At 30.3% G+C, this 15482-nt stretch overlaps 1 protein-coding gene across 1 annotated transcript in view; it reads left to right on the top strand.

Annotated features, from left to right (window-relative positions):
• The window catches only part of scrt (scratch), a 206749-nt gene that overhangs the window by 49728 nt on the left and 141539 nt on the right, over positions 1 to 15482 (top strand). The gene's annotated exons all lie outside the window — the stretch shown is intronic.

Below are 15482 nucleotides of genomic sequence, written 5' to 3'. Positions count from 1 at the left end.
ATTAACATTTTTATGATGTTTAAAAATTATCTAACTACCAGATTTAAGACAAGATATAAGACCTAATATCTGACCAGTTTTTAAAGTAACTAAAACAATTTTTTAGAACTATTTGAATACTGCTGTCATAAAACGTTCAATACATATAACTTGTTCCAACACATTGTAATATCAATAATGAGAATGTTTTCTGGATGTACTTGTAACCGGTTCAGAGACATGAATCAAAACCTTTTGAAAAACGCTATTTGTTTTAGGTCCCAATAAAATAATAGACTTTTTTGTGATTTTGTAGTTTGTAATTACTAAACGAATGTTGACATATGTTCAAGTCTTTTTAATAGAATTTTATAGTTTCATTCAGACATGAGACAAAAATCAAAGCCATACTTTTAGCCAGGCTTTGTAAAAGACATTTAGCTAGACTTCAAGCCATACTTTCTGCCAGATATTCAACAAGACTTAGAGCCAGACTTCCAGCTACACATTCAGACAAACTTACAGCCAGACATTAAGCCAGAATTCCATACATTCAGTCATTCTATCTGCCAGAATTTTAGCCAGACATTGAGAAAAACATCAAGTCAGGTATCTCGTTATACGTACTGCCAGATTTAAGACTAGGCTTGCAGCCAAACTTCTGGCCTGTCATTCAGCCATACTCTCTGTCAGACTTTTAGCCAGACTACTAGCCAGACTTTCTGCCAGACTTTTGGCCAGACATTAAGTCAGACTTTAATCCAGATTTTTTGCCAGATATTGAACATAACATCAAGTCAGGTATCCAGACATACTTACTACCAAATTTTAAGCCAGACTATAGGCTAAACTTCTAGTCAGACATTCATCAAGTTTTTTTGCCAGAAATTCAGCCAGACTTCCAGCCAGACATTAGGCCAGTTTTTAAGCCAGACAGCCAGCCAGACTTTTAATCAGGCTTTCAGCCAGACATACAGCCAGACTTCGAGCCAGACTTCCAGCCAGACATACAGCTAAACTTCCAGCCAGACATTAAGCCATTTAAAAAAAAAGGTTCTGGGCTTGTATTATACCTTTAGACTACAGTAAAAGAGCAGAAACAGAAAGAAACTTTATTCATGCCTTAAATAAAATAGGGAAAATATAACATGTAAGAATAATTGTATTTTATATCAAAGTTAAATTAAAAAAATAAAATAAAATTATAAAAGAATTTTCATTATGAATAAGACAGTAAGAAATTGTAAAATATTACAAATGGTTTTAATAAGCATATTCAATTGAAGATGAACCCATACATAATAAACGTTTATTGCACAGTTGGTTATGCCTATCCGACCGTTTAAACTACATCGTTAAGGCTATGGGATTATTCACTCCTCTTTTAGCCTAACCCCTCCGTCAACTCTTACTTTATTAAGAATTTATCACGTGCTTTTTTCCAACGGGTGCAAACGGCGATCAAGAGTTAAAAACAACAAATATACATATGTATGTGTGTATATATACATTATAAGGTTGTAATGGTTCATGCCGCCTGTCAAACTAACCTCATGATAAATCGCCTTTCTCAACAACTTTTTTTTTTTAAAACTAGCCATTTGTTTGGGAAAAAATAGTTGCATCTTACTCAGAATAACTTAATCTATATTAAATAAAATTTTAAGCCAATTTAACCTAGAGAGAATATTGTAAGGGTTTGTGCGGGGTTCCTTGTAAAGCCTTATATATTGACTGTTACAAATGGTCTAATTTTCACATATAATTTTAATTGACCATTACGAAAAATTTTGTAACAATTAACTTATTTACGATGTTAATTGTAATTACATACTCTAAAATGTTTTTTTACGTGCTCAACTCTTTTATAAGCTTTCTCACAATTTTGGCAAATATTTTTCTTAACGTTTTTTTTGATGACTTTTCAAATGTCTATGTAAGTGATAATATCTTTGACAAAATTTCCTACATTCAATACACTTGAAATTTTCCTTAATGTTTTAGCATTTCTTTGTGTGACGGAAATAGTTTTTGTTCTCTAATATTATAATGCTACATAGATCTCACACACAAAATTTTTTTTGTGAATTTTTTTATGCGATGATCAACACTCTTGATTCAAAAATTTTAAGTTACATTTGTCACACTTATAAAATCTTGCATTCCTGATGGTTTATCTGAAAACATATTACATAAAACGAATTGTTTATGATTTCATACATCTGGGTAATAGACGGTACTAAAATTTGCTATTTTGATGAAAGAAAAAATTTGTATGTAAATACAAAAATAGTAATAAATTATAGAATAGTTTTTTTGTTACTCTAAAATTTCATTCCAAACAATCTTTCCACTTTCAAATTCTTTTTCTGATTTAATGTAGATGAAAATTTTTTTTGGTTTCTACGTTATTTTGCTGATTACAATAAACGAAGTTTTTTTTTAGTTAAAATTCCGCTATATAATCGTTAGTCTAAATCTATGGGTTACACACGAAGTTGCATTTAGAAAGGTCAAATTTTTAACCGATAAAGGCTTCAGGTTGTTTCCCACCACAGATCGCATAAGCTTGCCTTTATGTGCGATTATAAAATAAGAAAAAAGTTAATTTAAGTGTGTGCTTCGAAAGGATTTTGTTTTTGGAACGTGTAAATCCATATAAGAAAAGGATAACTTTTTATAAGCTCGGACAGGTAACAATAGTACATTACAATAGTAGTGCGTGAGGAAGGCGATTGATGCACACGTGTCAGTCAGCTAACCTCTCACAAGTGTGGTGTATACAACTTTTCGACACATCGTGCGCGGGGAATGAGATTATGAGCCATCTCATGTGGCTCTGCAAAGATTTTGATGTACAAACGCACTCACACGAGTGCGCAGAACGAGTTGTGAGTCGCGTGTGTACATCGAGATCTTTAGAGCCACAACAGATGGCTCATAATCGAGGTCCTGGCGCACGGCGTGTCGAAAAAGTATTTTTACAAAAAGAAAGATGGACAAATCAGCTTGCCACCTTATAAAAAACCATAAGAATATCTTTGACTAAGAGAAGTAAAGTCTTATTTCTGATGTAACTTCATAAGGGTCCAATTTCAAATTGGTCCTTACATTTGTTTCATGTTACTGATTTGTACCTCATTTAAACAAAGCTTTTCTTATACAGGTAGTGTTATGTAAGCTTCGAAAAAAAAATCATGAGGAAACTTATATATTATCCATGGTCATAAATTTCATCAAATGCATTTGATTGTTAAATACGTTTTCCAAAAATTTTTATGGCAGATAATATAATTGTAAATACAAATATACCTTTTATGAAACAATACTATGTACAAAGGTGGTGCAATTATCGTTGAAATGAGTGTTCCTACGTTAGTTGAGTGTGATTTTGATAAATATTTTAATATTTAATAACTGATTAATTACAAACAATTTACTATGGCACAATACAATATAAACAATATATAAGCTCCGCAGTACAAGTCTGTGCAGTTTTATCAAATCTTCCGATAGTTTCAAAACAACTTCCTACTGCCTGTGCCGATTACATCTGTAACATAACGCTCACATTTTTCACATACGTTCACATACTTATTCCTAGTCCATATTTAATATCCAAAATATAATTATATCTCATAAATTGACACCAACTATCTTTTAGTACTGCTTTCTTTAATAGCGTTGTGGTAGATTCGAGTGAATGCCCCTTCTGGACGTTTATTACACATTTGTTTTCTTGCCAGATACTATTTAAGCATCAAAAGTATACTAAAACTACCATAAGAAATACCAAAAAAAAACTGCAAATCATTCAACTGTACCCTCTTGTACATTTTTAACTGAAAAAAATTGCAATTTAACATGTCAATTCAAATTGCATTTACAAGATCTGTATTAGCCCCCAAATTTTTGTTCGTATAAGAGATTACGTTTATATAAACCTGTTTCATTTTTAAATCGATCTATAGTTTTTTTTTTTTTGTTTTTTTTTTATATACAATACAAAAAAAAGTGGTCAAGCATGCGAAAATTTGTGTGTGTAAGCTCATCAATACAAAAAAAATAATCTCCAGCTCTGCTGCATATATTTGCGCTCCTCCCAACTTTCTGAATTTTGTGAAAGAAGAAAACGCATTAAAAATTATTTCTTGTATTTGTATGGTACGGAAGCTTTTTTTTTTTATTATGAAAATTATAAATAAATGTGAAAAATTGTATTAACAAGTATTCATTTATCTTAAAAGTATCAAATAGTGATAAGTAAATAAATATTTAATAATACGTATAAACACTGCTCTGCTAATATATACTAATTTCCAAATTAATGAAAAAAAATGTACCAAAAAAATATATTTCATTAAATAAATTATTTATTTATTTAATGTATAATAACACAAAACCATTTAATACACAGTAAATAAAAAGTTACTTAAAAAAAAATTACAAACTGTAAGATAAAACAAAGTAGTTGATTTTCCATTATCAGGTCTGCTCATAGCTGAGTGGGTCAAGGCCTGGGCCAGTGTAAAAGAATTTGGAGGTCCAAATCTATTAGAAAACATTTTTTTTTTTAGAAATTGATTTGAAGTAGAAGAAATAAAATAAAAAATTGATATATGGGCTGTATTGTGGTGTCATGAGGTTGGGCAGTGTGGTGTAAGGGGACCGGAAGTACGTCAAGAGGGTTAGAGTAAAGGGGAAGAATCAAGCAAAATTCACTTCAAATACACTTTTTCTTAAGGTCACCAATCTGAAATCGTTGATTTACTTTGTAGAGCAGAACGCACCTATAGACGTATAACTTTAAAAAAATTTGTAGTTTTGCAAAAATACTCAAGTACATAAGTATATCAGGAAAAATTATTTCTAATAAGCAACCTATAGTTTGAATAGAAAAAAAACTAAACGAAAACTCTAGAAAAAAAATTAAAAACAGAATTACGAGAAGATTAAAAATTTTTATTTTTTCAGTTAATATTGAATAAAACACGCACAAGCTTTGTTCAGGGATTTAAAACCACAATAAACGATAAAATATTCAAAATTGAAAGATATTGCTGTTGATATGGTGTAATTAAACACGATTGTCAAATTAAAAATATTTCCAAAGAAACCCTAGTACAATTATGCTTGCTTATGGATCAAAGCAATTTTTTTGCATTTTTAAAATTAAAAAATGTACGAGTTGACATTATTTGGAAAAAGGGTAAAAATTATGTTCCTTAATATCTTGTTCATAATTTGTACTTTTTTTCAACTAATTTAATTTAATTTTGTTTAGTATGCTTTTATTTACCTAAACGACATTTCGAAGCTATAAAATAAACAATGTAAGTTATTTATTTTACCAACACTTAGTAATGTTGGCTTATAAGGTAATGATACCACTTAGAAAATTGCATTCTGTAAAAATATGTTTGATTTGATGTATTCTCAGCTAAGTGGTAAACAAAAAGTATTTCAAAAATTATATGTAAGAATGTCAATGAAATTTATTTTACAAATAGTTCTGGAGGATTATAAAAAATCTTTTTATGTAAGACAGTTACTCATTACTTTGTATCAAAAAACAAATATATTGTCAATGGCCTGAAATGGCATCGTGTCAGTATTATTCCCGAAAAGAATGACCAGTTGCATAACTTTTTACTTACCTTTGGATTTAAATCATATTATGAGTTTCAACAGGATGTGTGGGGGAAATAACACAAGGAACAGGACGTAATCTCACGCCCTGCCAAATTGAATCTCGACCAGGTGGCTAGGCCCGAAAACCCTCGTCAACAGTCCTTTTTGAACCGGCATTTATCTGCATTCACGCCTCTATCGCTATAAATGTGTAGTCATATACTACGGGATTACGAAGACAATCCCACAGAGTACGCACATCTTGGATGAGAGGCAACACTGAAACTTTAATTGCATACCAAGAAATGGGCCACGGAATTCTTGGATTGGGAGTACACACATATGCGGTCTCAATAATTAAACTCCCGTAGGCTTGTTGTTCAAGTAAGAAAATGTATATATTAAATGCCAAATATTACAAAGTTATATACGTAGGTGTATAGGTGTGTGTGCCTCAACAAGCAGAAATATATAAGTAACTATCATACGAGCCCGCTGTCTCTCTTGCACCCTTTAATCCCTATACGACAGGCAGACCTTGCCAATCGTAACAAAAAGACACGTTCGCAAACAATCTCACTAATTTACTTGGTTCAGCGCAGTTGTAAGAGATGATGGACAATGCGGTATGAACCTTGATCCTGAGGAAGGAACTGGTGGGCGTCCCTACCAGCCAGACTCCTTGGTCTCAACTTGGCGTGTGGGACCAGGATCCTCCGGGTACTCGGGGGGGGGACGTCATCTTCAACTGTCTCGCTTTACTAAAAGTTGTTGGTGCCGAAACCTCTTTTCATCACGTATCTCAAAATCGTGCTACGATACCGCCTCGCACGGACTTCCAAGATAGTCTCACTTGAATTGCTCCACTCTCCGTCACTTCGCTCTTTCTCTCCCGTCACCACTCCCTGCTCCCGCGAACGCCACGCAACTGCACTGTGACAGAAAGTATTTTCTCAATTTTAATCAAAACAAAAATTTACGTTAGGTCGATTTGGTAATTTGGAATAAGGCTTCTACAATTTCAAAACCAGTTAAAATAAGATGCTTGGGTACCCAAGTATAAAGTTATATTTTTATCATATTTTACGTCAACCATTATGATTATGAGTATAAAAATACCTTCTAAGAAGCAATATTGTGTACAAAGATTGAGTCATTATTGTGAAAATAAGTATACTTACGTTGATCGGGTATAGCTTCAATTAATATTTAAATTTTTTATACATTAACAATATATTATGGCACAAAACAATGTAAACAATGTATAGGCTTATCAGTATAAGACTGTGCTTTCATTAGATCTTCCGATGAATTTGAAACAACTTCCTACTGCCTACGCTAATGACATCTCTAATATCACGCTCACATCTGTTACATACGCTCAGGCAGTTATTGCTAGTTCATATTGAATACACAAACTATAATTGCATCTAAAAAATTTCATAAACCATTCTGCAGTACCACATTCATGTATAGCAGAGATTAGTAGGGAGATTGCCAGTACCTATGGTAAAGAGGGTGTTTCTTTTTTTGTACTGATTCAAGCGCACCATCGCAGCAGACCAGTTGAACTATACGCACGTTTTTTGTAGCGGAGGGGAAGACCAAGATGTGCGCACGACAGGTACCTCATAGAGGGGGAAAGAATATGTACGTATACATGGGTATAGCTATATATGTTTTGGCTACCTCTTGCCTGATGAGATCTCAGGTCTCTCAGCTCTCAGCTCTCGCTGTAGCTTGCAGCTCTCGCATGCATGTATACCTATATATGTTCCCGATGCGCTGTGTTACCTCAAAAAAGATTTTGTTTTGAATTTTGGATAGTTAAGTATGTTATTATGTCCCGTCAAATATCACTTGTTAAGGATATAAGTATTCAATACTTGTACAGCTCAATACTGAGTTTTTCCTCATTTGAAGTGACAAATTGAGTAATGATAACGTGAGTCCCTTCATGTAACCTTTCCAATAGGAATAAGTAATTATTAAAATATTCAAAAAAATAACAATTCTGCTTTAGGGTACCTAAGCTTTAACTCACTTAACAATAGAGAAAAAAAAAAAAATTAAACCTAAACCTTGGACCTTCACCATAAACATTTGTCACTTTAATTGCCTGAAGAAACAGTGTGCCAGTAGTCGAGGCAGCTAAGTATCACAACTTATCCTTTGGCACTGATAACTCGAGGGTTCAGATCTCTGTTACGGCATATTTTTTTTTTATAATTGGTTTTTTTTTTTTTTTCATTCAACTTTCAATTAAATATTACTAAGTATAAAATTTTGTCGATAATTGTATTTTATTTTTATGTTTCCGTTGCGTAACGAATTCTCTTAGTTAATAAATTAGTTGGGGGATTTTCTTAGATTTGAATTAATTTTTGTAACAATATTATGCTCGTTATGGGGTACATGTTTATTGACATTTAATCCTTGTTTGGATGGATGTCCTACTGGTATTAGTATATTTTAAAATTATTCAAAGGTAATAAAATAACTCTTAGTTATTTTACGCTGGCTTAACAAAGTGTTATAGTTAACTCTTTCAAAGAGGATCACACCTTTTAAAACAATATTAACAATCACATAAAATCTTGCTAAATCATTAATAAGACTATTATGTATCAGAGAAATCAAACAAAAATTTTTGATGGAGGATTTTTTAATCAACAAATTAATAAAGCCGGGTGTCGCTACACAAGCTCTTATAAAGAGCTGGGCTTCTTTGCGTTTATTTTATGAAAAAAAATATACGAAATTTTTACGGCCATCTCTGCTTTTGCAGCTTGCATACTAAATACGTAAATTTATTATTTATTTGTTCGTGTTCGTGATAAAGTAGAAAAAAAATCTGTAATACAGCAATCAGTTTCTTATCCCTTACATTATAATCATAAACTAGGTCACGATATATATGTGAGCTTACAAATGAAATTATTAATTGATTAATAAAAATATTAGACATAGATAATTGGTCTATAATATTATCCTACTTAGAAACATATATTCATAAAAATAAACAGAATCGTTAGCAATTGCGCAACGAAAATTTTATTACATTAAATTATTATTAAAAAAGCATTAAAATAAACTTTTTATTCTTCGTTTTTTTAACGTCAGCTAAAATTTACTTTTACTTGAGCACTGAAGGTGTGTTATAAGCATGTTTGACTTTTAATCCTGAGATGGTCAGAGTTTCGGTAGCCTAGTTAGCTACAAAAATGTATGATTTATTTTTCCTCGACATTCTCAAGGTTTAAATCTTACTCAAAGCATAATTGTTTTTTCTCATTTTTTCCTTTTTAACCTCTTTAAATAATACAAGAATGCAATTCTTGTGACCATAGTATTTATTTACGTTTAATGTATACAATCCGTAGTAAATACTTACAGGTGCGTCACATCTTTCATCGACTAATATATATATATATATATATATATATATATATATATATATATATATATGTGTGTGTGTGTGTGTGTGTATATATACTAGTGGGGCTTCGTTCGCTCCCCTGCGCGCTCTGCGCGCCAACCCCTTACTGTTCTAACTTAAAAGGAGAGTCTTTAAATTTTATCTGTTAGTGGGAAGAGGTTGGTGCCCAGAATTTCGTGAGGAAAAAGAGTTTTTGATCTACATGGTTAAGCATTAGTTATATATTTATCAGTAAATTTTCACACCATCCAGAAGGTACTTTTGAGGTACGTGGAGGGTTTTTTTTTTCAACTTTCCGTCATGATTAGAGAAAAAATGTTTGATATAATGTACATAAATTTTAATCAAGATCAAAAGAAAACTTTTTAAAGAATTTGTGAACAAGAAGAAAAAGTGTATTTCATAGATGGTCCTGGAGGATCCGGAAAAATCTACTTATATAAGACACTCATTTATTATTCTCTTTCTAGAGATAAAAATATTTTGTCAATGGCTTGGACAGAAATTGCATCTGTATTACTACCAAAAGGTATGACCAGTCATCGAAGTTTCCGTTTACTTTTAAATTAAGATAATGTAGAGAGTTTATTTTTAGAATTTGGAACTGAAAAAAAAATTAAGGGAAGTTGATTTGATCATTTAGGACGAGGTTTCTATGATTCCGAAAAAAGCTCTAGGAATCGTTGATAGTACGTTGAGAGACTTGTGTTATACAAAACTTTGCTTTGGTAATAAATTAATAGTATTAGGAGGAGATTTTCGACAAATCCTTCCAGTTATAAAAAACGGTAATAGAACTACGATAAACAGAAGAAACTATTAAATTATCGTTTTCATGGGAGTATTTCAAAATTTTAAGATCACAAAATAATATTCGTTCTAGTGATAAAGAATTTTTGAAATTATTGTTAAGAATTGGAGAAGGGGACATAAGAACATTTAACATTCCTAAATGCTGGATAAAGATGATGTCTGTACTAAAATATTTAATAATAACAACTGTTTTGGTAATAACGTAATACTTACTTCATATCATGAATATACTTTTTTTTCAAACAATAAAATTTTAAGTAAATTAAATGGAGGGACAAAAACTTATTACAGCATCTATACTGCAACCTATATAGGTGTTGATAAATCAGATGATAAAATTTATACAAATTTTTCCGTAGAAATGTTAAACAATATTCGTGAAGGCTTGCCACCTCATGAACTTAAATAAAAAATAGGTTAAATGGTAATGTTGATTCGAAATTCGAGTAGATCAGACGGATTATGTAACGGTACACGATTGCAAAAAACTAAATTGTTGAAGTATAACATAGAAGGCGAAATAGTTACGGAAGAAAAAATTGGTAATAAAGTTTTTATTCCTAAAATTACATTAAATACTGAATATACTTCACCATTACCCTTTATTTTATGTAACAAACAATTCCCATTAGTTGTAGCATTTGCTATGACTATAAACAAGTCTCAAGGTCAAAGTTTTGATAATGTAGGATTATACTTGAAAAAATCTCTCTTTTCTAATGGTGAATTATACGTGGTTTTATCGAGTGCAAAAATAAAAATGGAATTTTCGTTTAAATCAATAGAGAAAACATTTTAAGTATTGAAAATATATTTTGGAAAGTAGCTTTGGATTATAAGTAATAATGTATCTAATAATGACAACATGATTTTGATATTCCTATATGTATGGACAAAATTTAATACTCAATAATACATCCCATAAATTTATATCATGATGTACCAATTGTACTAATTGTACCAATTTTAACATTGATTTAGAACATAATAGAAATAGACCTAAGTCTTCGTGATTTGATAGGGCTTTCTAAATTGACACATAAAATAAGTCATCTCCATGCAAAACTTCCACGGTTTGTATGAATGATAAACTAAATGTATTTTAAATTTTTGTATGTATTGGTATAATTCGTTCGTATAGAAAATAATATAATACATACATATAAAAATTTTACGTATAGTTTAACAGAAATGCTTAACAAAAAAAAGCTTAACGCACCAAGAACTATATACTTACAAATAAATGGAACTACAATTAATATAAATTGATTATTGGTCAAATTGAGTTTCATAAATGAAATGGTTATTAATCATTCGTATGTTTTAAGTCCATCTATTTACCTTCTGAGTGGTATGAAAAAGTAGATGAAAACAAAATATATTGTAAGAAACAAAACATGTTCTTATTAGCTAACATTCTTGACTAACTTGACTTAGCTAACAAATGATATATGTTCTAAAATTTTTAATAATGATGATGATTTTCTTGTAATTAAAGCTATATTAACTTTTCACAATGCATACACACATTTTTTGAACAAAAAAATTTTAAATAATATGGTGGAAACATTAGTAATGTATTATAGCATTGATTAAGCAACTTACAAAGGAGTAGATAATTCAGACAATAAAATTTATATTAATTTTTCTACAGAATATTTCAATAGTACTAAAGGAAGGTCTTCCTTCACATGAATTGATTTTAAAAATTAACGCTTTTCTTATGTTAATATGAAACTTAAATATATCTGAAGGACTTTGCAATGGTACAAGATTTCGAATTACAAAATTATTCGACTACAACATCGAAGCTGAAATAATCACAGGTGAAAAAAAAGGAAACAAAGTGTTTGTTTCAAGAATATTACTAAAAACAAACAATTCATTTTCACTACCATTTATATTGTTCAGAAAACAATTTCCATTTACCATAGCTCTTTCTATATCTATCAATAAATCTTAAGGTCAAAGTTTTCATGCCTTAGGATTATACCTTAGAAAACCATTATTTTTTCATGGGCAATCATATGTTGCATTGTCAAGATGTAGAAACGAAAAAAAATTTTTATCTACATTAAATCAGAAAAAGAATTTGAAAGTGGAAAGATCGTTTGGAATGAAATTTTAGAGTAACAAAAAAACTATTCTATAATTTATTACTATTTTTGTATTTACATGCAAATTTTTTCTTTCATCCAAACAGCAAATTTTAGTACCGTCTATTACCCAGATGTATAAAATCATAAGCAATCCATTTCATGTTATATGTTTTTAGATAAACCATCAGGAATGCAAAATTTTATCAGTGTGACAAATGTAACTCAAAATTTTTGAATCAAGAGTGTTGATCATCGCATGAAAAAATTCACAAAAAAAAATTTTGTGTGTGTGATCTATGTAGCATTATAATATTAAAGAAAAAAAACTATTTGCGTCACACAAAGGAATGCCAAGACATTGAAAAAAATTTTAAGTGTATTAAATGCGAAAAAAGTTTCAAAAGAAATTATTACTTACAGAGATATTTGGAAAGTCATGAAAAAAACGTTCAGAAAAATATTTGTAAAAATTGTGAAAAAGGTTATGTAAGAGCAAAGCACCTAAAAAGACATTTTGAAGTATGTAATCAAAATAAACATCGTAAGTAAGATAATTGTAACAAAATTTTTTGTTATGGTCAAATAAAGTTATGTATAAAAATTAGACCACTTGTAACAGTTAGTATATGAGGCTTTACGAATATATTTACATTATATATGGAAAATCTGGGGGGAGCAGGGGGGAAAGGGGAGAAGAGCTAGGGGGGTGTGGGGGGAGCTAGCAAAAAAGTAGGATTACTCGAAAAATGCAAGAAAAATGAAAGAATAACTACCTTATTTGGGGGGGAGCTGAAGGGTAGCTGCGGGGGAGGTGGGGGGGTAGTGGAGGGAGCAAAACCTTGCTCTAACTCTTACGACAATATTATATAGGAAGATGTATACATTTATATATATATATATATATATAGCAGCCTGCAAAACGACAAAAATCTGATAGAATGTTGCTGGTCTTCATTTTCACAGCGAATACCTATAGCTCTGCCTTGATATGCCAATCCAGAGGAAGCCATCGTAAACAAATAGGCTAGTGATACTAGAGAGAACGACAACATCCAATGGACAACAACCACATTGTTGTTCTCTCTCACCTTTCTAGTGCACTGCCACCAAACGAATATCGTATAACATAGCAAATACTTAATTTAATGTTTATCTGGTGTGTGTGTGTGTGTGTGTGTGTGTGGGTGTGTGTGTGTGTGTGTACGCATGTACAGATGCATACTGCTTTTGATGCTTGTCTATCTTTCTTTTGCTCACGCAAATGAAAATGCACCACAGCAGCTCTAACTTTATACATCTCCATACAGGGCCTCTCTTTATACTGCTTGTGCGTGATTAAAATTGTAGCGTACTATATATATTGGAGATTCAACGTCAACCGGGACACCTGAATGGCCAAATTTTAACGCAATTGAAAATTGGTTTTGGGCTTAAATTATTCGGATTATCATAGGCTTTTGAAAGTTATCTGATCTTTTAAAAAATTCAAAATGGAGGATCCAATATGGTGGCCTGATTCTAAAAAGTTAGACGACTTTATTTAAAAAAAAATACAATTATATACTAATAGTAATTCTTAGCAAGAATTGTCTCTAGCAAATTTCTATTTAATTTTGCCGTTTTCGAGAAAAAAAATTATGAATATTCACAAATATGTACAACTTGATAAAAACGTATGTTTTGGTCCTATAAATAAAGAGATAGCCTAACTAGAGAAAACTAAAAAATACGTTGGTGTTTAAGGTCGCCAACTATGAATCCATGGTCAGGTTTACATAAATTTAAAATGGTGAATCCTAAATGGCGTTAAAAAGGATAGGAAACTCCTAGTCTTTAAATTAGGTTATCAGTAAACCGCTGTTTTTAGAACAAAGTTCTTTATGTCGCGTTCTGAGAGGGGGGGGAGCTGGATTTTAAAAACGACAGATTTGATTAAACGGAATAGGCTTACCGGAAGTCTCTTCCTCCTAAGTTTTTCCCCTTACCCCGCTGCCCTCATCATCAGTTTCCTACACACTTCCCCTCACCTCACCATATATTTTCCGACTGTGCCGCGCTACTCTCCTACACACCTTAGCCCACCATTCCCCTTCACACTCCCAAAAAATTAATTTCTAAACGAATTTCAATTTTATTTTCCCACAATAATTTTTATTTGACTTGGAATTTCTTTCTTTTTCATTTCTAAAAAAAAAAAAGAACCCTTTCCAATAAAGAGATTTGAACCCTTGACCTCCTGCATATGAGTCGAGTATCTAACCAACTCTGCTACGAGCGCTGCCGATTAAAGAAATTCAGTTTCTTGTACTTACCGTGTGGATCGTAACTATGATATTTTATTTTCATATGCATCCACTGACAATACATTCAATTAATGATAAATAATTTTTTTATTTTCTAAATAATAAGTTCAAAAAATAAATTAAAAAAACAAAAAATTTAATTAGCATAAACATGGTTATGTAGATTAAATCGAATAAGGCGCGTTATTACGCATTGAATATTTGTATTTTATACATCACATGCATAAAATACTGACCGATCTTTTTTTAACCTGACGTTTTTTTGGCATTAAAATATTGCTAATAATTACTGTTAGAAATAAATTATTTTATTAATAAATGAATTATTAAAACAAACCTAAACAATAGAGTTGCAGAACATATCAATGGTTTGTAAGAGCGCTTATTTCGAATTTGACAAACAAATTATGTTACAATGTCACATAATTATATAAATATAAAAAAAATAATCTGGAAAAAGTTTATATGCAGAAATTGAATGAAAAAATTAAAATAACATGCAATGATAAACAATTACAAATAAAAATAAAAATAATGGTATTAAATTGAAATAAAAAAATTTGATGAAAAAAAAATGAAATTAAGATATATGAAATGATAAGAAAAATGAAATGGAAAATAATCAAAAAATAAATTTAAAAAAAAAGGAATAAAATCCGAAAAGACATTTACAATTGAAACGAAACGAGAAAAAAAAATGAAAAAGGTAATGAAGTAAAAAATCAAGACATAAAATTTGAAAAATTGAATAAAACGAAATACATTAAAAAAACAACAAGAAATAAAGATAAAAACACATGAAAAATTACAATGGAATAAAAAAAAATAAAATAAGAAATCGCATACAGAAAAGAAGATTAAATGGAGAAATAAAAAAGGAAATAAAATAAAAAAATAAAATAAAATTTTTCAAAAAGTAATAAAGTGTAATATCAAAAAATAATGAAATTAAATAAAATAGAATAAAGTTAAAGATGAATGAAATATGAAGAAACAACTAAAGGTAAGATAAAAAAAAAAAAATGATAAAAAAATGAAGAAAATTAAATGAAAAAAAGTAATGTAATTAAATATAAAAAAACAGCAAAATGAAATATGAAAAAATAAAACAAGAAATAAAAACAAAAAATAAAATAAATAAAAAATAAAAAAAAAAATCTTCGTAAGTACTGTATTTATGCACAACGTTCTCACCAAATTTAACCATCGTGAGAACTG

This window comes from Copidosoma floridanum, unplaced genomic scaffold (assembly GCF_036245765.1).
Source record: "Copidosoma floridanum isolate Cflo_tuat_1 unplaced genomic scaffold, Cflo_Japanese_pri ptg000006l, whole genome shotgun sequence".
Classification (NCBI taxonomy): domain Eukaryota; kingdom Metazoa; phylum Arthropoda; class Insecta; order Hymenoptera; family Encyrtidae; genus Copidosoma; species Copidosoma floridanum.
The sequence above is the reverse complement of the archived record's forward strand: the minus strand, read 5'-3'. Positions and strand labels throughout refer to the sequence as shown.